The sequence below is a fragment of the Ips typographus genome, linkage group LG15 (assembly GCF_016097725.1).
Source record: "Ips typographus isolate SLU linkage group LG15, UJ_Ityp_2.0, whole genome shotgun sequence".
Taxonomy (NCBI): domain Eukaryota; kingdom Metazoa; phylum Arthropoda; class Insecta; order Coleoptera; family Curculionidae; genus Ips; species Ips typographus.
The window spans coordinates 1,933,516-1,956,799 of NC_138436.1; the positions used below are offsets into that span (position 1 = coordinate 1,933,516).

The following is a 23,284-nucleotide window of genomic DNA, read 5'->3' on the forward strand; positions in this document are numbered from 1 at the left end:
AAACGTCGTGTGGCAAATTTGAATCCATCATCGAATAGCTGAGAAAAAGTGGCAATGAAAAGGTGCTTTTAGTTTTGGAATATTTCTTCAAATAAGATTAGAAATAAATAAAAACAAAAAATCAAATTTTCAGTTTTTTTCGGATATCTTCGGAAGTACTCGGAAAATCGAAATTTTTAAAACTGCATTTGGTTGAGCTTTACATTGCGCAACTTTGCCCCAATTTAAACTTTCTCGTATCTCTTATAGTTTCCGAGATCCCAATGGTGAGGGTCGAATTTGAATTACCCTGTATATATTTTTTTAATTTTGAACTTTTTGGTTTTGACCAGTTTTGACCACTAAAGTTTCCAAAACAAATTTGACCAGGGCAGTTTTAACCGGGTTAAAACCAATGGTTTAAACCACGCTGTCCAAAACTTGCCAACCCTGAAACCGGGCAAAATACTTTTCAAGTTATGTTAAATTAGATAGCATAGATGTGTTTATGACTTTGGACATATTCTAACCTAAGGTAAAATGAAAACTGTATTGCTTTTTATTTTTGTTAATGTTACTATCATTAAGCTGGATTCATAGTTCTAGTTCTGCAAGAAGAAGTAATCAGTAAGCTGCAGTAAAAATAAATAATATACTTGTAACACTCTAATTCATAGTTTGACAAATAAGTGCAAGCCACATTACCGCAAGCAGTAAGCAGCCAGAAATGAATCATTTTCATTTCTTACCTTGCTCCTTACTGCTTCCATTATAGACTACTGGTCTTTACCCCCATTCATAGATTTTTGGAATATCATTTGACAAATACTTTCTTTTGCTTTTGCCTAAAAATGACAACCCACAAGATAATAAATAAAATTTTGATGGTTTATAAGACTTTGGGGTTATGTTATTTCCTTCTTACTAAAGTCAAACTATGAATTGACATGGCTACTACTGCTTGCTGCTTACTTCTTGCGGAATTAGAACTACAAATCTAGCTTTAAAACAGTTAACTCACCTTAAAACTTGCTTTTTAATCCACTGTTGTACCTAATGTAGATAGTTTAATATATTGCACACAATTTTTCTTCTTCAACTTGACTTGATTGCAGTCCCTGGGAAATGTAGTCACTTTCTTCATAAAAGTTGTGCTTTTTCATCCACATGGAAAAGTAGTGATGTATGCAGCATATACCAGTTGCAGATCTGTAAGACTAGCCGAATTAGTTACTAGAACCACCCTTAAAAAATGTTAGTACAAAAATGTGTAGTAATGATGCATCAGCAATAGCATGGTTTATTACATAGGTTAGGTATGAAATTGTCATTGTAATCTTACCTGGGCCAGCAGCTGTTGTATCCATTATGTCAATCGAAAAATATACATTTACTTGATTTTAGTGTATAATCTTCACCAATTAAATTGTTAGATTTTGTCATAAAAATATAATTAATTTTAGCCGCATGCTAAAACAAATAAACAAAAGCAAAGTGACAAGTGGAAATTTACTGGTGTGAAGGCAGCAAGCCGGATTCCAGCAAGCCGGAGCCGAAGATGTCCGATCGGTCAGTGGCGTCGGACTTATTTTTTTCTTCACTTAAAATGTGTTAAATAAACATTGTGAGCAGTTACTTCGTTCTTTCACTATCCACAGGACATTTTAGAACAACATATTTGCATACCTTTATTTCCAGCATTCTCCTTTTATATCTATAATTCCACATATATCTATTTAACGCTTAACATCTGCACAATGAACAACAAAACCAACAAACAGGCTTCTTACCTACCCTGTATGGCTTCTTACGCTTCTTACCTACCCTGTATGGAGATTTAGAGGGTAGTGACAACTCCTTACACCCCGTCAGAGGGCGGCAAATTTGAATTTCCTAGTCTAGCAAGCCAGCGCATACGACATTCAGATTCAAATTAATCCAAAACTAATCATAGTATCACAACCCCCTTTGGTACATTTATAGGACTCATAATGAAGTATCTTTAGAGGGTAGTGACAACTCCTTACACCCCGTCAGAGGGCGGCAAATTTGAATTTCCTAGTCTAGCAAGCCAGCGCATACGACATTCAGATTCAAATTAATCCAAAACTAATCATAGTATCACAACCCCCTTTGGTACATTTATAGGACTCATAATGAAGTATCTTTAGAGGGTAGTGACAACTCCTTACACCCCGTCAGAGGGCGGCAATTTTGAATTCACTAGTCTAGCAAGCCAGCGCATACGACAGTCAGATTCAAATTAATCCAAAACTAATCATAGTATCACAACCCCCTTTGGTACATTTATAGGGCTCATAATGAAGTATCTTTAGAGGGTAGTGACAACTCCTTACACCCCGTTAGAGGGCGGCAAATTTGAATTTCCTAGTCTAGCAAGCCAGCGCATACGACATTCAGATTAAAATTAATCCAAAACTAATCATAGTATCACAACCCCCTTTGGTATGTTTATAGAGCTCATAATGAAGTATCTTTAGAGGGTAGTGAGAACTCCTTACACCCCGTCAGAGGGCGGCAATTTTGAATTCACAACTCTAGCAAGCCAGCGCATACGATATTCAGATTTAAAAAATTCGCGGAAAGCACGGATTAATTTGCCGACAAAAAAGTCGGCACGCTTTGTGTATCGGTCAAAAATGTTCGTTCTTCGTCTTTCTTATAATTTTTGTCTTTTGTCTTTGTTTATTTTAAAGTTTCGGCCATTCCAATTTTGTCCGGCGTCAGTTATTTTGCTGGATAGTGCATTTATTTCTATTTGGTTTGGTGGAGTGAGAGGTGGTTGCTGGAAAAATGTAAGTAATTAAATACTGGTCTAGCATCAATGATATCTGGTGTTAAGTAACTAAATTGCTGGCAAATTGAAAGAAACCGCTAGATTTCTTTCAAAGAAATTTCAGTTAAAATATTTTGAAGTTTAAGCGATATGTTTTAATTGCCCAGCGTTTAATTTAGTAAAATTAGACTAGTAGTGATCGACCGATACCGATACCGATATAGCGGCCGATATATGTATAAAATATCTGCCTCGCGGGGCCGACATTTTTTTATAAAGAATTAAAAGCTACCAATTTTGGGAAGGAAAAAACAGTTTGGTCCAAAATTTCATATCGGTCGATCACTAGACTAGACTACATTGTTGGTTGTTTAAATTACCCGCTTTTCAATTACATTACCAAATTGTTTCAGGAGCGAAAATAATAATGGGAATGGGGGTGAGATGCCAGAATTTAGTCTGGCATCCATCCCTGAAGAGGAGGAACTTTTGTTGTCCGATGGTATGTAGAATTAACATTTACAACAAATTTATCGCACCACCAAAACTTAAATAAATCGGAAAAATTTGTATTTTTATTTTTTTTTGCAGAATCGATGGTGGAGGTAGAACCGCGCCCGCAGCGGCCCGAGCCTGGTCAACAGGCCAGCGTGCCCCCCTGCAATTGCAGGTGCTAGTGGCCCTGCAGTTAGCGGCCCTGCAGGTACTAGCGGCAATCAACAAAGCGGCGAGGGCGAGGCCGTGGAGGTGGGCGAGGCCGTGGAGGTGGGCGATGCCGTGGCCTTCGAATTACCAATAGTAAGCTTACAGCAATAAAGCATATATTTTTTAAATAATAACTATTTTCTTCTTTTTGCAGACCAATTAGCTGCAGCCCTTTTAAGAAAAATTTTAAGTTAGTATACTATCTGTGCAGAATAAAATTGTTTGAAAATACCATGTTTGCTTTATTTACTGCCAACTCGTTACAGCCACCAGAACAGCAACAATTTTGAAACTTATTTTTCTAGGAATGTTTAATAATATACTATATAGGGTGATTCACGGTGATGGTTAATTAGAAGTATCTAGAGAACAACTCAATATTTTTTGTTGAAATTTCGAGTGTAGCCTAGGTTGGGTCCAATCTCTCTATTTAAAATATTTTGAACTTTGCGGTGTTGCCAGATCAGTCAGAATAAGCACCAACTTTTGATTTTCAAATGGAAGTCTGTTTTTAATCTCATTTTTGAATTCCTCGCAACAAGGCTAGTAATTAATTGTTAATACTTCCCTATACCTATCGCACCGTTCCTTAGATATTTTATAAAAATGGTGAACTTGTCAGAAAAACGGTGGTCTAAACTTTAATTAATTTTTCAAGTCCTGAAAGTTTTGCTGATGTGACCTTTTGTCTTCAGTTAGACAATACTACATGGTTGAAAAGCCCAGACACAAAAAATGAAAAAAACCTACAGTGTGGTTAATATTAACCTTTTAGTCGGACAGATAAAAAAACTGCAAAAAGTCCATTTTTTTTAAATGGATATACCAGGTGTCCAAAAGCACCCTGGACATAGGAGATTAACATGGGAAAACGGTTTTGATTTTTTTGCGTCTGTACGGTTGATTTGATTGAAAAATCGTAATAATGAAAGTTGTAGTACCTATCACGAACTAATTTTCTGTATTTTTTTCAGATCTCTAGCTTGAGCCCTTTTGTCGTTAAACACGAACAAAAATGCGAAAATTTAAACTTTTAGCCTGCACTGTATAAGCGGTTGTCGAGCAACGGATAAACAGGTCATTGTTGCTGGTACGGTATAATTCCTACCTTAACGAACTTTCCACATTTATGTGAACCAGTCAACCATTCTCTAACTTTTATACTACTCTAATACTAGTAAACTAACCAATAATAGCATGCCGTGATTTCACGACGGCAAGGTTTTGTTATGATTGGTTGAAACTATAGACTTGAAACACACAATACAAAATCCGACCACTCTAAATAGGTTTCTGTCTCCTTTTAATCTTAGAAAACGCACTGCTGGAAGTTGAAACGGCAACAAAATATTGAACATTGAACGCAAGCGCAACGCCAGAGGTACATTATGAGCCCTATAAAGGTACCAAAGGGCGTTGTGATACTATGATTAGTTTTGGATTAATTTGAATTTGAATGTCATATGCGCTGGCTTGCTAGACTAGTGAATTCAAAATTGCCGCCCTCTGACGGGGTGTAAGGAGTTATCACTACCCTCTAAAGATACTTTATTATGAGTCCTATAAATGTACCAAAAGGAATTTTATCACAGTATTATTATTATTAGGAATAGTATTATTGAACGCGCTTATATGTAGATCGTAGATGTGGCAACGCTGCAAAACCTGATATACACCATACAGGGTAGGTAAGAAGCCTGTTTGTTGGTTTTGTTGTTGATTGTGCAGATGTTAAGCGTTAAGTAGATATATGTGGAATTATAGATATAAAAGGAGAATGCTGGAAATAAAGGTATGCAAATATGTTGTTCTAAAATGTCCTGTGGATAGTGAAAGAACGAAGTAACTGCTCACAATGTTTATTTAACACATTTTAAGTGAAGAAAAAAATAAGTCCTTCGCCACTGACCGATCGGACATCTTCGGCTCCGGCTTGCTGGAATCCGGCTTGCTGCCTTCACACCAGTGCAATCTTACCTGGGCCAGCAGGCATTGTATCCATTATGACCATTGGAAATATACATTTACTTGATTTTAGTGTATAAAGTTCACCGATTATTAGATTATTATTGTAATAAAAATACAATTTGAATTATTGGATGCTAAAATTTTTTGACACATCAAAACAAATACAAAAGCAAAGTGACCAGTTGGCATTTAACATGACAACAGATCCAAGATGACCGATCAGCGGAACTTGTTTACGTAAAGTCATCCGCCGGGTGACGTCACAGTGGATGCTCGGGGGCACAATATGCCCTATAACCGAAGGAATCACTGGCGTGGTCTGTGGTTATGTATTACTCTTTGATTCTCTCTCTACATTAAAGTAGTCCATCTTCACAGAGTGGAGACATTACTTTCCTTTTGAGATAGGTAAGTTCGAATAATCAAAATATCTAAAAATTTAGATTCATTACTTATTGTTTAAAAAAAACATGGCAGCAGCACAAAGATGTTTTCTTTACAATCATAATGCTTGTGTATTTTAGCGTTAAAAAAATTATTAGTTTGATGAACAAGCAAATTCATAAAGAAATTGCCAGGAACAATCAACTTGTTTAAAAAAAAAAGAAAAAAAACAAAAATAATTTGAAAAAATAAATATAGCACATAAATGAATTTAAACGGTCATTTAAAAATTGTCCATGAGTGAGTCGAGTGACAAAGATCGAGTAAAAACTCGCAGTAGGGCTCAAAGTTTGTCAGAAAAAGAAAAATTCGTGTTACGTGAAGCTATCGCTAGAGGTCAAAACCCAGAAAAGGTGATAAAAGAATTAAAAGATTTCAAACCCGAGCATCACAGTTCGACTGTGAGTTCTCCTGCTCCGACACAAACGGCAACTTCTTCACAAAAACAAAAGCTTGACAAACCCAGTTCAGTTGTTTGTTTGACAAGCAGTGAGGACGAAGAGAATACTCTTGACAATACTGTCGTGAGCGTTCAAGCTCAAACTCCCCAAGCCTCGGCTTCAACTTCTAAGCCCCAATCCACGGAAGTTTATTTCAAACCAAGAGCTTCGTTAAGTAGAACTCCGCCTAAACCGCGAGAAACAGAAGGGCCTTGGCAAGAAAGTCCCTCAGAAGTGGTAGTGCCACCAAAGCTTACCTCCATCCCGCCCCTCAGAATTATTACAAAGTTCTAATAATACTTGCTGACCCCCTGTGATTCGGGAAAGAAACCGTGCCATACGCCCTAACAATACTTCAGTAATGGCTAACATGACTTTACAGGCAGCTTTGGCTGAGCCAAAAACTCCAGCCACCCCAAAGTTTACATGCCCATCTACATTACATTCAACCCTTCTATTGACTCTCCCATTATTTTTATAAATAAATACGAAAAATCAGCGATTGTAAATAGCTGGTCAGAAAATCACAAAATATCTTATTTAGCTAATTTTTTGGAAGGTCTAGCCCGTACATGGTTTGGTAATTATATTAGTGAGCCAGAAAATCAGATGAAAACATGGCTAAATATAAAATCAGATTTTTTGAAAGAGTTTTCAGGAGAACAGCCACTCCGAAAGTTAAAATTTCGATTAAACACTCGCAAACAGCAAGATTTGACAATGTCTTGGGGAAAAATATGGCTGAAACAGGAATGTACTGAAATAGAAGAACTGCAAAAGAAAAACGATGGGTTTAACCTACACAAAAAGCTCAAGGCGACTGCTGGAATGCACCGAGGGAAGAAATCTAGTATACTGGTCGATGAAACCAATCAAATAGTTACCGACATCAAAGAGAAAGTCAAAATTTGGGAAAAATATATAGAACAACTTTTTCACCAAGACAGACCCTCGGTTGGGAGTGAAAATAATAGGCAGTTGACGGGACCACCGATTTTAAAAGCGGAAATAGAGAAAGCAATTCGTAGCTCGAAGAACAACAAGGCCACCGGGCCCGATGAGATTCCGTCAGAGATTTTGAAAATTTTGGATGAAACAAGCATTGGAGCTCTACAAAAGATATTTAACATCATCTATGAAACAGGACAATACCCACAACAATGGCTGAATTCCACCTTCATACCGTTGCCCAAAAAAACCAACGCAAGAAAATGCGAAGACCACCGACTCATCAGCTTGATGAGCCATGCCCTAAAAATATTTCTAAAAATAATCCACCAAAGAATTTATAAAAAGTGCGAAAGAGATATTAGTGATTCACAGTTTGGGTTCAGAGAGGGAATGAGCACAAGAGAGGCGATGGTGGCTACACAAGTGCTTATCCAGAACTGTTGTGACGTCAAAAAAGACATCTGCCTGTGCTTTGTGGACTACGAAAAAGCATTTGATCGAGTTGAACATCATAGACTAATGCAACTCCTGAGAAACCTTGATATAGATCAAAAGGATATCAGATGCATCGAAAATTTATATTGGAACCAGACTGCTCAGATTAAATTGGATGGCGACTTGTCTAACAACGTACAGATTCGGAAAGGAGTGCGACAGGGATGTGTTCTGTCCCCGCTACTGTTTAACCTGTACTCCGAGGCGGTTTTTCGCGAAGCTTTGGAAGAGAAAGAGATCGGTATTAAGGTTAACGGGATGTGGATCAACAACATCCGCTATGCCCACGACACAGTGCTGATCACTGATAATATGCAGGACTTACAACGACTAGTCAACATCGTAGGGGAACACAGTAGATCGGTGGGTCTCAACATAAACACCAAGAAAACAAAGTTTTTAGTGATCACAAAAGATATGAATGCCTTTGAAGACTCCGAGATAACGTTCAACACGATGCGCATAGAAAGGGTTAATAAATTTAAGTATTTGGGAGTGTGGTTGTCTGAGGACTGGACATCTGACTTGGAAATTAAATGCCGCATTGAACAAGCGCGGGAAGCATTCTTTAAACTAAAAAGAGTGTTCACTTGCTCGGACTTCGATCTTGATTTGAGACTAAGATTCCTGAAGTGCTACGTCTGGTCGGTGCTTCTTTATGGGATGGAAGGTTGGACCCTCAAAGTAAACACCATCAACAAATTAGAAGCGTTCGAGATGTGGTTGTACCGCAGATCCTCAAAATACCCTGGACAGCAAGAATAACCAAGGAGAAGATGTGCTAGCATCTGTAAACAAAGAGCGAGAGTTGTTCACCACCATCAAAAAGAGGAAAACTGCATACCTAGGGCACGTCATGAGGAACGAAAAATATAAATACTTGCAATTGATAATTGAGGGTAAGATAGAGGGTCGGAGAGGAGTAGGAAGGAAAAAGATGTCTTGGCTACGGAATATTAGACATTGGACGGGAATGCACAACATACAGACACTGATTCACACCGCTGGGAACAGGGATGAAATGAAGAATGTAGTCGCAAACATCCGTTAACGGATAGTGTCCAATCTAGTGAGTGAATGTGCGCGAATACTATATCGGGCGTTTGTTGTGCGTTGGCTTGTTGCCCGGGAGTTGGCAATACTGCCGAACGACACATGACTGACAAGTGACATCGACAGTTTTGTTTTTTGTTAAAGATTAATGAAAAAATTAATGTAAAAGTAATAATCTTTGTATTACATATCATAAAAGTTCCAACTGCTTTTCAATCATTCCAGCGGACCGTTTATTTCAATTGCGAAAGACTCCGCTACCCCACATTTTGGTCAATTCGAGCAGGATTGAATAGCGTGGTTTTGGATGTTTGAAATGGAATGTAAAATCTCTGGTTCCAGTTAAAGCGTTGTTAAGGAGTCAGAAGACGAGTGGCAAAGAAGATTTATTATTAATCTGAAGAAATAGGGGGAATCTGTAAGTCCGTTCCTTTTATTTCCTTTATATTTCAAGCTCCCAATTGAACAAGACTGATTTGATAATATTAACATAAAACTTCATTATTTGTGCTTACTGAATAGTTTTATTCCAGAGGTTTTTGTTCACACAAATAACTTTGAAGATTTATTAAGGTAAGTGGGTTGCTTGAGGTGGTTTACTGGTTAATGCCAGGTTATTTGAGTTTTCTATTTATTTAATTATAATTGTTAGCCATGTCTGTAGTTGATGATAAGACCGATGTGAGCATTGAAGCTGAAAAGAAAACTTTAGTAGCCAAGCGAGGTTTGTTAAAGTCAAATCTTACAAGATTCGAAAGTTTTGTTAATGATCCCAGAAATTATAATAAGATTATTGAACTTGGTGAACGTGTGTCAAAAATTGAGAAGGTTTTTGATAATTTTAATGAAATACAGTCCGCATTAGAGCTTTTAGAACCGTCCGAAGTTCAATTAGATGAGAGAGATGAATTTGAAAATCGGTATTTTTTTACAATATCAAAATCGAAACAGTTGATTAAAGAGAATGATATAAATTTGGAAAGGGCTCCAAATGTACAAACTGTAAGTAGTCATGAGGCTCCACAGTTTGCTCCACAGAATACATTTTACCAACTTCCACCTATTTCCCTCCCAAGTTTTGATGGATCATATGATAAATGGTCAAACTTTATTGATACATTTAAAATATTAATTCATAACAATTCTAATTTGGCTCCAGTCCAGAAATATCATTATTTACGATCAGTTTTAAAAGATGAAGCATGGAAAGTTGTGGATTCTTTGGAGGTAAATGATTCTAATTATTCTGTTGCTCTTGATCTTTTAGTTAAGAGGTATGAAAATAAAAAAAATACAATTCGGTGTCATATGAAAGGTATTTTTGAGTTACCTTCAATACAAAAGGAATCTCATAGCACATTGCGAGTTTTTCTTGACAATTTTTTGAAACATTACAGATGTTTAATTAATTTAGGAGAGCATATAGATGCTTGTAGTTCTATGGTTATTTATTTACTTTTATCTAAGTTGGATAACATCTCAAAGAGAGAATGGGAAATCAGGACTAGAGATATAGTTTCACCTGAAATAGATCTATTTATAGAGTTTTTATCTGACAGATTTGCTCTTAGAATCCTTAGATATTAAACATGATTCAATGTCAAATAAAAAGGTACCTGTACACAAGGGATTTTCAGCCAATTCTGCAATTACAAAGTATTTTTGTATTTTGTGCAATAAATCTGGTCATGGAATTACTTATTGCAATGAGATTTTAAAATTGAATGTTAATTCAAGGTTTGATAAAGCTAAAGAATTAAATGTTTGTATAAATTGTTTGAAACGTGGACATAATAGTTTTTCTTGTGTTTCCAAACCTTGTCATTGTGGTAAAAAACACAATAAGTTGCTACATTTCAATAATAAAGAGTCTAAAAATGAAAGTGACCATAAAAATAAATCTACAATAGAATTTAATAGCTCAGCATTTACCGAGGCTAATTCAAATCCTGAGAGTACTTCCATTTCTACAGATGAATCAACTGTAGTGAATTGTGTCAAAGGTAATTGCAACAAATTTACATTGTTGTCTACTGCTCAGATTTTTGTTTATGACTCAAATTATCAGCCTATTCCTTGTAGAGCTTTACTTGACAATGGGTCACAATCAAATTTCATGTCAGCTCAAACTGCCAATATTTTGCAGCTAGCTCCTCGAAAAATAAATATGTCCATTGTTGGTATAAATTCTGTAACATCTAGAGTCAATCAATGTGTACAAGCTAAAATTAAATCTATGAATAGCAATTATTCATTGAATTTGTCTTTTCTTGTGATCAACAAAATAACTGAAGATCTACCTAAGCAAAATATTGACACTTCTGACTGGCCCATTCATGAGAATGTAAAACTGGCTGACCCTCATTTCAATTTAGCTTCTCCTATCGATATTCTGATTGGAGGTAGTGTGTATTATGATATATTGATTCCCTTTCAGATTAAATTGGGACCTGGTAGGCCAATTTTACAGTCTACTAAATTTGGATTTAGTTTAGGAGGTAGTTTGTGTTCTACCACGTCTGAAAAATATCTTTGCAACTTTGTTAAATGTGAAAACCAAACTTTGGATGAACAATTGGAAGCTTTTTGGAATGTTGAAGAATGTCATGTTAAGGAAAATGCCTACACCAAAGAAGAATTAGAGTGTGAAGAACATTTTGTTCAAACTTATAAAAGAGATCAAAATGGTTCCTTTGTGGTTAAGCTGCCATTTAAATCCAATGTAGGCAATTTAAGTAAATCTATTGACATTGCTATATCTCGTTTTTTTGCATTAGAACAGAGACTTTCAAAAAATGCTAAACTTAAAGAACATTATTTGTCATTTATGAAAGAATATGAGGATCTTGGGCACATGACTCAGATAAAACCTTGCACTAATGAAGATCAAGTTTCTAATCATTTTTATCTATCACATCATTGCATACTTAAAGAGTCATCATTGACAACAAAGTTAAGAGTTGTTTTTAATGCGTCTTCAAAATCTAGTTCTAAATTGTCTTTGAATGATACCCTCAAAGCAGGTCCGTGTATTCAAGAACCCCTTTTTTGGATTCTTTTACGTTTTAGAGTTCATGCGATTGTTTTTACAGCTGACATTGCTAAAATGTATCGCTGCATTTTGATTGATAAATCACAGCATGACTATCAAAGGATAGTTTATAGATCTGACCCATCTGAGGAAATACGACACTATCATTTGAATACTGTCACTTATGGTACTGGTCCTGCTAGTTTTTTGGCAACACGTTGTCTGAAACAGTTATCTTTAGACAATAAGCCTGTCTTTCCTGAAGCTTCACGTTCCATCATGGAAGATTTTTATATGGACGATTGGCTAGCTGGAAGTGATGACATTGAGACTGCTTTGACTCTTATTAAAGATACGTGTAATATTTTGTCTGGCGCTAATTTTCATCTTCGTCAGTGGACTTCTAATGATCCTAGAGTCCTAGATTATTTGGAAAAAACCAACAATTGTACTGGCACTCAGTATTTTGTCAAAAATGAACAGGAGAACAAAACTTTTGGAATTTTCTGGAACTGTTCCTCTGATGAATTTCGCTATTCCGTTGTTATTAATGAACATATTTCTAAGTTTAGTAAACGTATTATTTTGTCGATTATCAGTCAAATTTTCGACATTTTAGGCCTTTTAGGACCTGTTATTATCAAGGCTAAAATAATAATGCAACAGTTATGGTTGTCTAAAGTAGATTGGGATAGCCCGTTGCCTGAACATTTGTTGCAAATGTGGTTTAATTTTTATACTCAACTACCTCAATTAAATGAAGTAAAGATTTTACGTCCTCTGAAAGGTACAAATGTTGATTGGATTGAAATCCATTGTTTTGCAGATGCATCAATCTTGGGTTATGGAGCTGCTTTATATATACGTTCAAGCAATTCATGTGGCAAAATTGTTGTGCAGTTAGCATGGGCAAAATCTCGTGTAGCCCCAATCAAGTCATTAATCTTGCCTAGGTTGGAACTGTGTGCTTGTGTTTTGGTAGTTCAGTTGTGTCATACAGCCTCGTCAGCAATGAAGTTGAATGTTCGAAACATCTTTTACTGGACTGATTCACAAATTGTTTTGGCGTGGTTAGCACGCGAACCTAGTTCTTTAAAGACATTTGTATCAAATAGGGTTTCAAAAATCCAAAGTATGTCTAATCTTTCTCAATGGTCTTATGTCCCTAGCAAGGAGAACCCAGCTGATTTAATATCGCGCGGTCTTAATCCCTCTGAGATTGTGGGTAATTCTTTCTGGTTTTCCGGACCTAGCTGGTTGTCTCTGGACAATCAATTTTGGCCAGAAAAAATTTGTATTAATGAATCAAAAGATTTTGATGATTTACCTGAAGTTAAAGTTAGTACTTTTGCTTGTTTAAATAAATCTGACCCAAACGAAGCACAATTATTCTTGTGTAAGTATTCTTCCTATCGAAAATTATTAGCGGTTACTGCATATATAGTTTGTTTTAAAAATAATGCTTTATCGCCTAAACACTGTAGAAATTTGGGACCTATCACCATAGAAGAATCCGAGAAGGCTTTAATTCTGATGGTGAAGTTAGTTCAAGGTAAAGCTTTTGAAGCGGAAATGTCTGCCCTTCAACACTCAAAACCAATATCCACTAAGAGTGTCGTATTACCTTTAAACCCTATGTTGGACAAAAATGGATTGCTCTTGGTGGGAGGAAGGCTAGGTAATTCAAGTTTAGATTTTAACGCTAAACACCCAATAATATTGCCTTCCGATCATCACTTCACAAAGTTGCTTATCATGCATGAACATTTGAAAAATTTGCATGCTGGTCCACAACTTCTCCTATCTACGTTAAGATTACGATTTTGGCCTCTCAGAGGACGAAGTACGGTGAGAAATGTTTTAAGAAAGTGTTTAATATGTTTTAAAGTTTCGCCTACTAAGTTTTTCCAAAAAATGTCAGATTTGCCTGCATCACGGGTAACTAGTACTTCTCGTCCGTTCGTAGTTTGTGGAGTAGACTATGCTGGCCCTTATAATATTAAAGATAGTAAATTTAGAAACAAGAAATTCATTAAGGCTTACATTTGTATTTTTGTATGTTTCAATACGAAGGCTGTGCATATTGAGGTCGTTTCCGAACTATCTAAAGAAGGGTTTTTGAATGCACTCAAACGGTTTGTAAGTAGGCGTGGTCTATGCTCTCACATTTACTCGGACTGTGGATCTAACTTTATTGCGGCTGAGAAATCTCTTTCTAATTTTGCCAATTGTGCTAAAGACAGCAAATTTATAAATTTTTTGTTAGAAAATCAAATAAAATGGCATTTTTCTCCATCTCGCTCACCACACTTTGGCGGGCTTTGGGAAGCGGCTGTACGTTTAGCTAAGTACCACTTAAAAAGGATCATGCAAAATTTAACGTTTACTTATGAAGATTTCTACACCATTTGTGTGCAAGTTGAATCGGTCTTGAATTCCCGTCCTTTATATCCCCTTACGGAGGAACCCGACGATTTCGAGGTCCTCACCCCAGGACATTTTTTGATCGGGGATTCCTTAAAATCTATTCCTGAGATGCCACTATGGGATAAGAAAATTAGTTGCGTGTCCCGTTATAAACACATGCAGTTTATAATGCAGCAGTTTTGGGACCATTGGTCTAGTGATTACCTGCACAATTTACAACGAAGAAGTAAATGGCATACATCTCAAGAAAACATTACCATAGGAGATCTAGTTTTACTTCATGATGATGGGTTACCTTCCATGAATTGGAGAATCGGGAGAATAGCGGAAACTTTCCTTGGAAGGGATGGTTTGGTACGTGTAGTAGCAGTCAAAACAAAGGATGGGGTATAACGGCGTTCGATTACGAAATTGTCCCTCTTACCTACGGAAACCGAAGCTAAGAACGTTTGAAAGGTGGACCTTTCAACGGTGGCGGCATGTCCAATCTAGTGAGTGAATGTGCGCGAATACTATATCGGGCGTTTTGTTGTGCGTTGGCTTGTTGCCCGGGAGTTGGCAATACTGCCGAACGACACATGACTGACAAGTGACATCGACAGTTTTGTTTTTTTTGTTGGTGCGTTGGCACCAAACTTTTTTACCTCGGTTTTTTTTAGTAGTTGACAGCCAATTTTTGGTCTTTGTTAAAATTAATGAAAAATTAATGTAAAAGTAATAATCTTTGTATTACATATCATAAAAGTTCCAACTGCTTTTCAATCATTCCAGCGGACCGTTTATTTCAATAGCGAAAGACTCCGCTACCCCACAACATCTGCTAGGTACTATAGAGGCTCTAGTCCTAATTTTGTTGGCTTTTCGGAGTCGGGAAACGGATTGGAGCACCAATCGAGCCAAGAAGCGGCTCGGTTGGGCGATATGTAACCATATATAGTTTTAGTCTGACATTTTCAAATTTTGTGACAGTTGAGTTAGAAATGACTGGTTCAGTTAGTACGCTACTAGTAGACACCGGAGCTGACATATCAATTTTTAAACGTTTATCAGTAAATCCTGATAAAATAGTTGATTTTTCTCGAGCCACTAGCATCAAAGGTATCACAGAAGACCTAACTAATTCATTAGGTGTTGCAAACACAAATATTTTTATCCAAGGGTGTACGTTACCTCACAAATTTCATATAGTTGATTCTAATGTTCCAATACCATGTGACGGAATATTGGGTAGAGATTTTTTAGTTGCTTACCAATCAATAATAGATTATTCTACCTGAAATATGACGGTACACTTAAAACACAAAAAGTTAACAATTCCAATTTTAAGCAGTCCTGAAAAGAATGTGTTCCATATTCCATTATTAGCAAGCCAGCGCATACGATATTCAGATTGAAATTAATCCAAAACTAATCATAGTATCACAACCCCCTTTGGTACATTTATAGAGCTCATAATGAAGTATCTTTAGAGGGTAGTGAGAACTCCTTACACCCCGTCAGAGGGCGGCAAATTTGAATTCACTACTCTAGCAAGCCAGCGCATATGACATTCAAATTCAAATTAATCCAAAATTAATCATAGTATCACAACCCCCTTTGGTACATTTATAGGGCTCATAATGAAGTATCTTTACAGGGTAGTGAGAACTCCTTACACCCCGTCAGAGGGCGGCAATTTGGAATTCCCTAGTCTAGCAAGCCAGCGCATATGACATTCAGATTCAAATTAATCCAAAACTAATCATAGTATCACAACCCCCTTTGGTACATTTATAGGGTTCATAATGAAGTATCTTTACAGGGTAGTGAGAACTCCTTACACCCCGTCAGAGGGCGGCAATTTGGAATTTCCTAGTCTAGCAAGCCAGCGCATATGACATTCAGATTCAAATTAATCCAAAACTAATCATAGTATCACAACCCCCTTTGGTACATTTATAGGGCTCATAATGAAGTATCTTTAGAGGGTAGTGAGAACTCCTTACACCCCGTCAGAGGGCGGCAAATTTGAATTCACTACTCTAGCAAGCCAGCGCATATGACATTCAAATTCAAATTAATCCAAAACTAATCATAGTATCACAACCCCTTTTGGTACGTTTATAGAAATGCACCTGTAAGTGCAGGGGGGCACTTGCAGGTGCTAGTGGCCCTGCAGGTGCAGGCCGGAGCCGTGGGCGTGGAGGTGGGCGAGGAGGCCCTGCAGGTGCAGGCCGGAGCCGTGGGCGAGGAGGCCGTGGAGGTGCAGGCCGGAGCCGTGGGCGTGGAGGTGAGCGAGGAGGCCGTGGAGGTGGGCGAGGCCGTGGAGGTGGCCTTCGACTTACCAATAGTAAGCTTTCAGCAATAAAGCATATATTTTTTAAATAATAATTATTTTCTTCTTTTTGCAGACCAATTAATTATAGCCCTGCTGAGGAACATGTTAAGATAAGATTGTTAGATTGTAAGAATAAAATTGTTTGAAAATACCATGTTTGCTTTATTTACTGCCAACTCGTTACAGCCACCAGAACAGCAACAATTTTGAAACTTATTTTTTCTAGGAATAATATACTATATAGGGTGATTCACGGTGATGGTTAATTAGAAGTATCTAGAGAACAACTCAATATTTTTTGTTGAAATTTCGAGTGTAGCCTAGGTTGGGTCCAATCTCTCTATTTAAAATATTTTGAACTTTCCGGTGTTGCCAGATCAGTCAGAATAAACACCAACTTTTGATTTTCAAATGGAAGTCTGTTTTTAATCTCATTTTTGAATTAATCGCAAGAAGGCTAGTAATTAATTGTTAATACTTCCCTATACTTATCGCACCGTTCCTTAGATATTTTATAAAAATGGTCAGCAAAACGGTGGTCTAAACTTTAATTAATTTCTCAAGTCCAGACAGTTTTGCTGATGTGACCTTTTGTCTTCAGTTAGACAATACTACATGGTTGAAAAGCCCAGACACAAAAAATGAAAAAAACCTACAGTGTGGTTAATATTGTAACATAGTAATTACACTATGTTCCGTACATGCATTTGCTTCGGTCTCCCCCAATACCAGACTTATGTAAACAAGATCGGCGAATTGGGGTCATGATGTGGGTATAAATACAGCTTCAAAGCACGTACTAATCACCGAACTCTGGGGTCTTCCCCAGAGGGAAGTCACTGACTGATCTCTGGGACAGTCTGGGTTTACCATCTGTGTAGCTTTTGGTAACCAAGTGCAAGCACCAGGAAATCAGCCTGTCAAAGGAAATAGCACGGGCGAGCAGCATTAGTTGCCGTACCGGCTTATCTCCCTTTAACAGTACCAAAGCGTCTTATTCGGCGTGGTGAATGCCCTGGGACACTAGTCTAGGGTTCTATTCACCCCCGGTAAGCGTGCGCCCTCCGCGAAACCCTACATACGCTCCATACATCATGATCCTCGCCTACTTGGCAATCCGGGGGTAAGACCATTGTAGTTTTATCTTAAATAAAAGCGGCTTACCTGTATACCTGTGGTTTTTTCTTCTTCTGAGCTACCCCTTAACGTGACAATATTAACCTTTTAGTCGGACAGATAAAAAACTGCAAAAAGTCCATTTTTTTTAAATGGAAATCCCACGTAATCCAACCGTACCAGCAACAATGACCTGTTTATCCGTTGCTCGACAACCGCTTATACAGTGCAGGCTAAAAGTTTAAATTTTCGCATTTTTTTTCGTGTTTAACGACAAAAGGGCTCAAGCTAGAGATCTGAAAAAAATACAGAAAACTAGTTCGTGATAGGTACTACAACTTTCATTATTACGATTTTTCAATCAAATCAACCGTACAGACGCAAAAAAAATGTTTTTCCATGTTAATCTCTAAATGTCCAGGGTGCTTTTGGACACCTGGTATAATATACCTATAATTAAATGGATAAAACTATATTTTTTGTACGACTGTCTAAAGCCATATCGGTGAAAAATACAATAAAATCTTGTATGCAGACAGATTTTTTATTTATCCTACTTTTGTAATAAATAACAACAGTTTTATAATAATATTATATGTTTAATTGCTGGTTAACTACGTAAACCTAATATGAAAAGAAAAGAGAAAACATTCCTTATAGATAATATGACATTCTCTACTAAAAATCTTTGGAAATTTTTATAATATTATCGGATAGTACTTTTCAATTAAAATAAAATTTTACATTCAATTATTGTTACATTTTTCAGAAATAAAAAATCAAAATTAGTTTCTGGCATTCTAACTATGACCAGGTACGTTGATGACTAGTTAAAAAAAAGTTTATGACAAACAGTATTGGCGTATTATTGCTTTTCAAAAATATTTACAAAAACACATAACATAGGGTTAAGATAAAACTATATAAATAGTTAACACAACATTAAAAAATCACTTTAAAATCGGGTACAACAAATTCAGCATTAATCTTCCTTGCAATTTGAGAATGACTCGTACTAGCAGCGAGATAACGGTTTTCTCCGGATTGCCACGTAAAATCTCCTTTTTCTATTATTTCCTAGTGCACTTGTACTTTTCTAGTGTTATTTCTTTCCATAAGAAACCAAACCATAAGACTGCAGCTGTTGGGCTTTTTCTTCTGATCGTATAAATGATTGTTGCCAAAGCAAAACGTGTCCACCATATCATCAGGAACCTAAGCATTTTATAAAATATAACGAATGTTAACATTATTTTGTAAACCATTACCTTCTTCTGAAATACTGTATTGCGACAAAGTAGACGAACACTTGCAATATACCCACGTTTCCTATAGAATAAAAAGATTTCAATGAGAATGAAATTTGTAGTCTTCATATTGTAGATACTGATCAAAAACAAAAAAGTATATACTTACTTCGGATTTTCCTTGTTTATCTTTTGTATTTAAGGTACCATGAGATCCTCAGTAGGTATCACGTTGCTTCATTAGACATTTATCAATTAATAAATGTATCCTTATGCTGGACCCTGGTATACTTACATATGAAACACGTGTAGATGTACCACAAACTGTTAAAGAAGATGACTCTGAGAAAGATTCTCTCTATATTACTGGGTGCCTTTCCTGCTTATGCTGGCTGCATCACATAAATAGAAAATGTAAAATTATAGGAAAACGTACTTTTAAATTCGTATTCAATAGCAGACAAAACATGACTGGAAAGCATTTACCTAACTGCAGCAAATTAGTCAAACTCAAAGACAGGAGATCTTATGTGGCTATCAACTCGATTGAAAGACTGTGCTGAAAGTATCAAGTTGTTCCATTTGTTTCTTTGCTTCATTCCGTTGTAATGGAAGCTGTAACATATTAATGAATTAATTAAAATCGCAACGCTTTTATTATTATATGTAAATTTTTTCACAATTGCACTAAATTTACATATGATGCAAAAAGCTATACAACATAATAATAGTTACCTGCACATAATAGTAATATAAACTCACCTGTGATGCAGTATTTTTCAACACACTCTGTGTGCAAATAGGAAACAAGGTCGCTAATAAAAAAAAAAACCTAGAAAAAATTGATTGTGCAATGTTTATGTATTTTTATATTATCTTTATTGTTTCAATAATGGGCATTTTTGATTTTGTGAATGTTAGATATAGAAGAGCATAAAGCCCTTAAAACACCATTGTAACTATTTGCACAATTTTGTTTATTGCACAAATTATGGTTATTAGGGGGTCCCTGTTAAAATGGTCTTTAAGCCTTTATAACGCCATTGTAACTTTTATTTTTGACACAATTATTGATTGCGCACATCTTATAGGACCCCTCTGTTAAAATGGTGGTTTTTTGTACCTAATTGTTATGGAAGCACGGTGGTGTAGCTATGTTAATGAAGAACATTGGCCCGCCATGCATTTCAAGAAAATAATTGAGAATTTTTTTAAATTAGTAAAAATATTTTCCTTTGTTCCTTGTTTATAGCAAATAATAATAAAGGTAAATTAATTTGAATGAAACAATTATCATAAATTGTCTTTTCCTTTTATATAACACTTAAAACAATGAGAATAGAGAGAGAGAATGTGGGGGCCAAAATTTCATTACTGAACACATTTATTAGGTACATTTGAATGCCACGCCACCGTACAACTAAGATACTATAAAATCATTGATTATATTTAATTTTTTATTTGTATAAATTTATGTTTAAAAAGGAAATAAATATATTTTCATTACGGATTTAAGATAATTTCAATGATGATTAAATTGAAATCAATGATTTTATACAGTAAAAGGCTCTTAATGTCTAAAATGCCATTGTATCATTTGCGCTTTTTTTCTGTTAAGGAAGTATCCTTTTGTATATATAGCTATGGAAATAGCATAATGTTCTTATAATGGCTTACTGAATTGTATACGGCGAAACCGGTCAGAGGATTGGGATTGATAAACAAAAAACAAAACCTCACCATTTTCAACCAATCAGATCGGTGTTTACCGAATGATGCGGCATTAATGGTGCTGTTCCTAGATTTTGGAACGCCATCTGTACTTTCTAACTCATAGAGTTGAGTACAGATGTCACCAGATGTTGCACACAACTATCATTTCTGGCATCCAGTTGACTATACTGGAACGAAGGTTTTGTTCTTTGGTTATCAAGCCCTATAGCCTCTCTGATGAGCCGTAATACGGCGAAACCGGTCAGAGGATTGGGATTGATAAACAAAAAACAAAACCTCACCATTTTCAACCAATCAGATCGGTGTTTACCGAATGATGCGGCATTAATGGTGCTGTTCCTAGATTTTGGAACGCCATCTGTACTTTCTAACTCATAGAGTTGAGTACAGATGTCACCAGATGTTGCACACAACTATCATTTCTGGCATCCAGTTGACTATACTGGAACGAAGGTTTTGTTCTTTGGTTATCAAGCCCTATAGCCTCTCTGATGAGCCGTAATACGGCGAAACCGGTCAGAGGATTGGGATTGATAAACAAAAAACAAAACCTCACCATTTTCAACCAATCAGATCGGTGTTTACCGAATGATGCGGCATTAATGGTGCTGTTCCTAGATTTTGGAACGCCATCTGTACTTTCTAACTCATAGAGTTGAGTACAGATGTCACCAGATGTTGCACACAACTATCATTTCTGGCATCCAGTTGACTATACTGGAACGAAGGTTTTGTTCTTTGGTTATCAAGCCCTATAGCCTCTCTGATGAGCCGTAATACGGCGAAACCGGTCAGAGGATTGGGATTGATAAACAAAAAACAAAACCTCACCATTTTCAACCAATCAGATCGGTGTTTACCGAATGATGCGGCATTAATGGTGCTGTTCCTAGATTTTGGAACGCCATCTGTACTTTCTAACTCATAGAGTTGAGTACAGATGTCACCAGATGTTGCACACAACTATCATTTCTGGCATCCAGTTGACTATACTGGAACGAAGGTTTTGTTCTTTGGTTATCAAGCCCTATAGCCTCTCTGATGAGCCGTAATACGGCGAAACCGGTCAGAGGATTGGGATTGATAAACAAAAAACAAAACCTCACCATTTTCAACCAATCAGATCGGTGTTTACCGAATGATGCGGCATTAATGGTGCTGTTCCTAGATTTTGGAACGCCATCTGTACTTTCTAACTCATAGAGTTGAGTACAGATGTCACCAGATGTTGCACACAACTATCATTTCTGGCATCCAGTTGACTATACTGGAACGAAGGTTTTGTTCTTTGGTTATCAAGCCCTATAGCCTCTCTGATGAGCCGTAATACGGCGAAACCGGTCAGAGGATTGGGATTGATAAACAAAAAACAAAACCTCACCATTTTTTACTGAATTGTATATTGCACTTTTTTATTCTCAATGAGTGCAATAGACTTGATCCAACATTTGCATTTCGATCAGTATAATTTTTGCATTTATTTTATTTCTTTAAGGTAATTTTTGCAAAAATAACAACAATTCTGAAACGACATTTTGTTTCTTTCTAAACAAGAAATACAAAATGCTCTTTTACAATAATTACATTTATTGTATTCGTGGTTTTCTTTGACGCAACGACAACACAATGGACAGATATGTTTCATATTTTCTGATTCAGACAGAAACATGTATTTGATGTCATCTCGAAAATTATTAATATTTGTTTCGAGTGTTAACGCTTTTCCTTGCGAAAATTGTTTAAAGAAATAGATTACATATACACCGCAATTATAAGAATCTGTCTGAACGACGTGGTCATAAGTAACTATTTTCATATTTAAATCAAAGGAAGTGTTAAATTTGTTATTGTAAAAGTTAAAAAATTGTTTAAACTTTTTGAAATAACGTTCACTTTGATTTAAAGCCATATTACGCCTTTGTGTTTGTGGATCTATAAAACCGAACGTAGCTTTTTCAAAATCTGCGATGGCGAGACACCAATGGTTTTGACTTACATTCACTGGGAACACCAATATAGGGGCAGTTATTCGAAAGTCGTTCAGAAAGTCATGGTCAAAGAATCCACCTAAAACGACTTCCACTAAGGTTATATCCATTGTTTGAATTTTTTCATTTTTGTTGCAAATATGTAACCCAATATTAATTATGTTATCATATAACCAACCCTCTCCAAAAAGGCTTCCAAATTCTACACAGTTAACTTGTGCAACTTTAACATTGAACTTTTTAAATGTAGCAATGTAATATGTAGTCGTTTTTCCGATTTTCTTGTAATAATTGGGATCATTTATTAATCCATTTTCCAAAATTTGGAAGCTTTTGGATTCAGTTTTAGTTAGATCATCTTGATCTAAATTATGTTTTTTAGCGGCGCTAGCATCGCTAATATCTGATGATAAGGAACGAAGCCAGTTCCTTTCATCTTCCGAATACGTTTCGTTTGGTGTAAGCATGGCGGGTAAATAATATTTGAAATAAAAATCTCGAAGTACCATAAGTATTTGCGTATCAAAAAACCGTTCATCTCGGTTTATTCGTTCTATTATCATGTCGCATTTTGTAAATATAACAAAATCAC

The 23,284-nt window shown here is 36.3% G+C and overlaps 1 long non-coding RNA gene across 1 annotated transcript in view; it reads right to left on the reverse strand.

Annotated features, from left to right (window-relative positions):
- Window positions 1-537: 537 nt before the first annotated feature.
- LOC145738259 (uncharacterized) overlaps window positions 538-23,284 on the reverse strand; it is a 69,595-nt gene continuing 46,848 nt past the window's right edge. The window contains exon 3 of the long non-coding RNA XR_014180666.1: window positions 538-1,188. This is a non-coding gene — a long non-coding RNA (uncharacterized LOC145738259). The remainder of the gene's footprint in view (window positions 1,189-23,284) is intronic.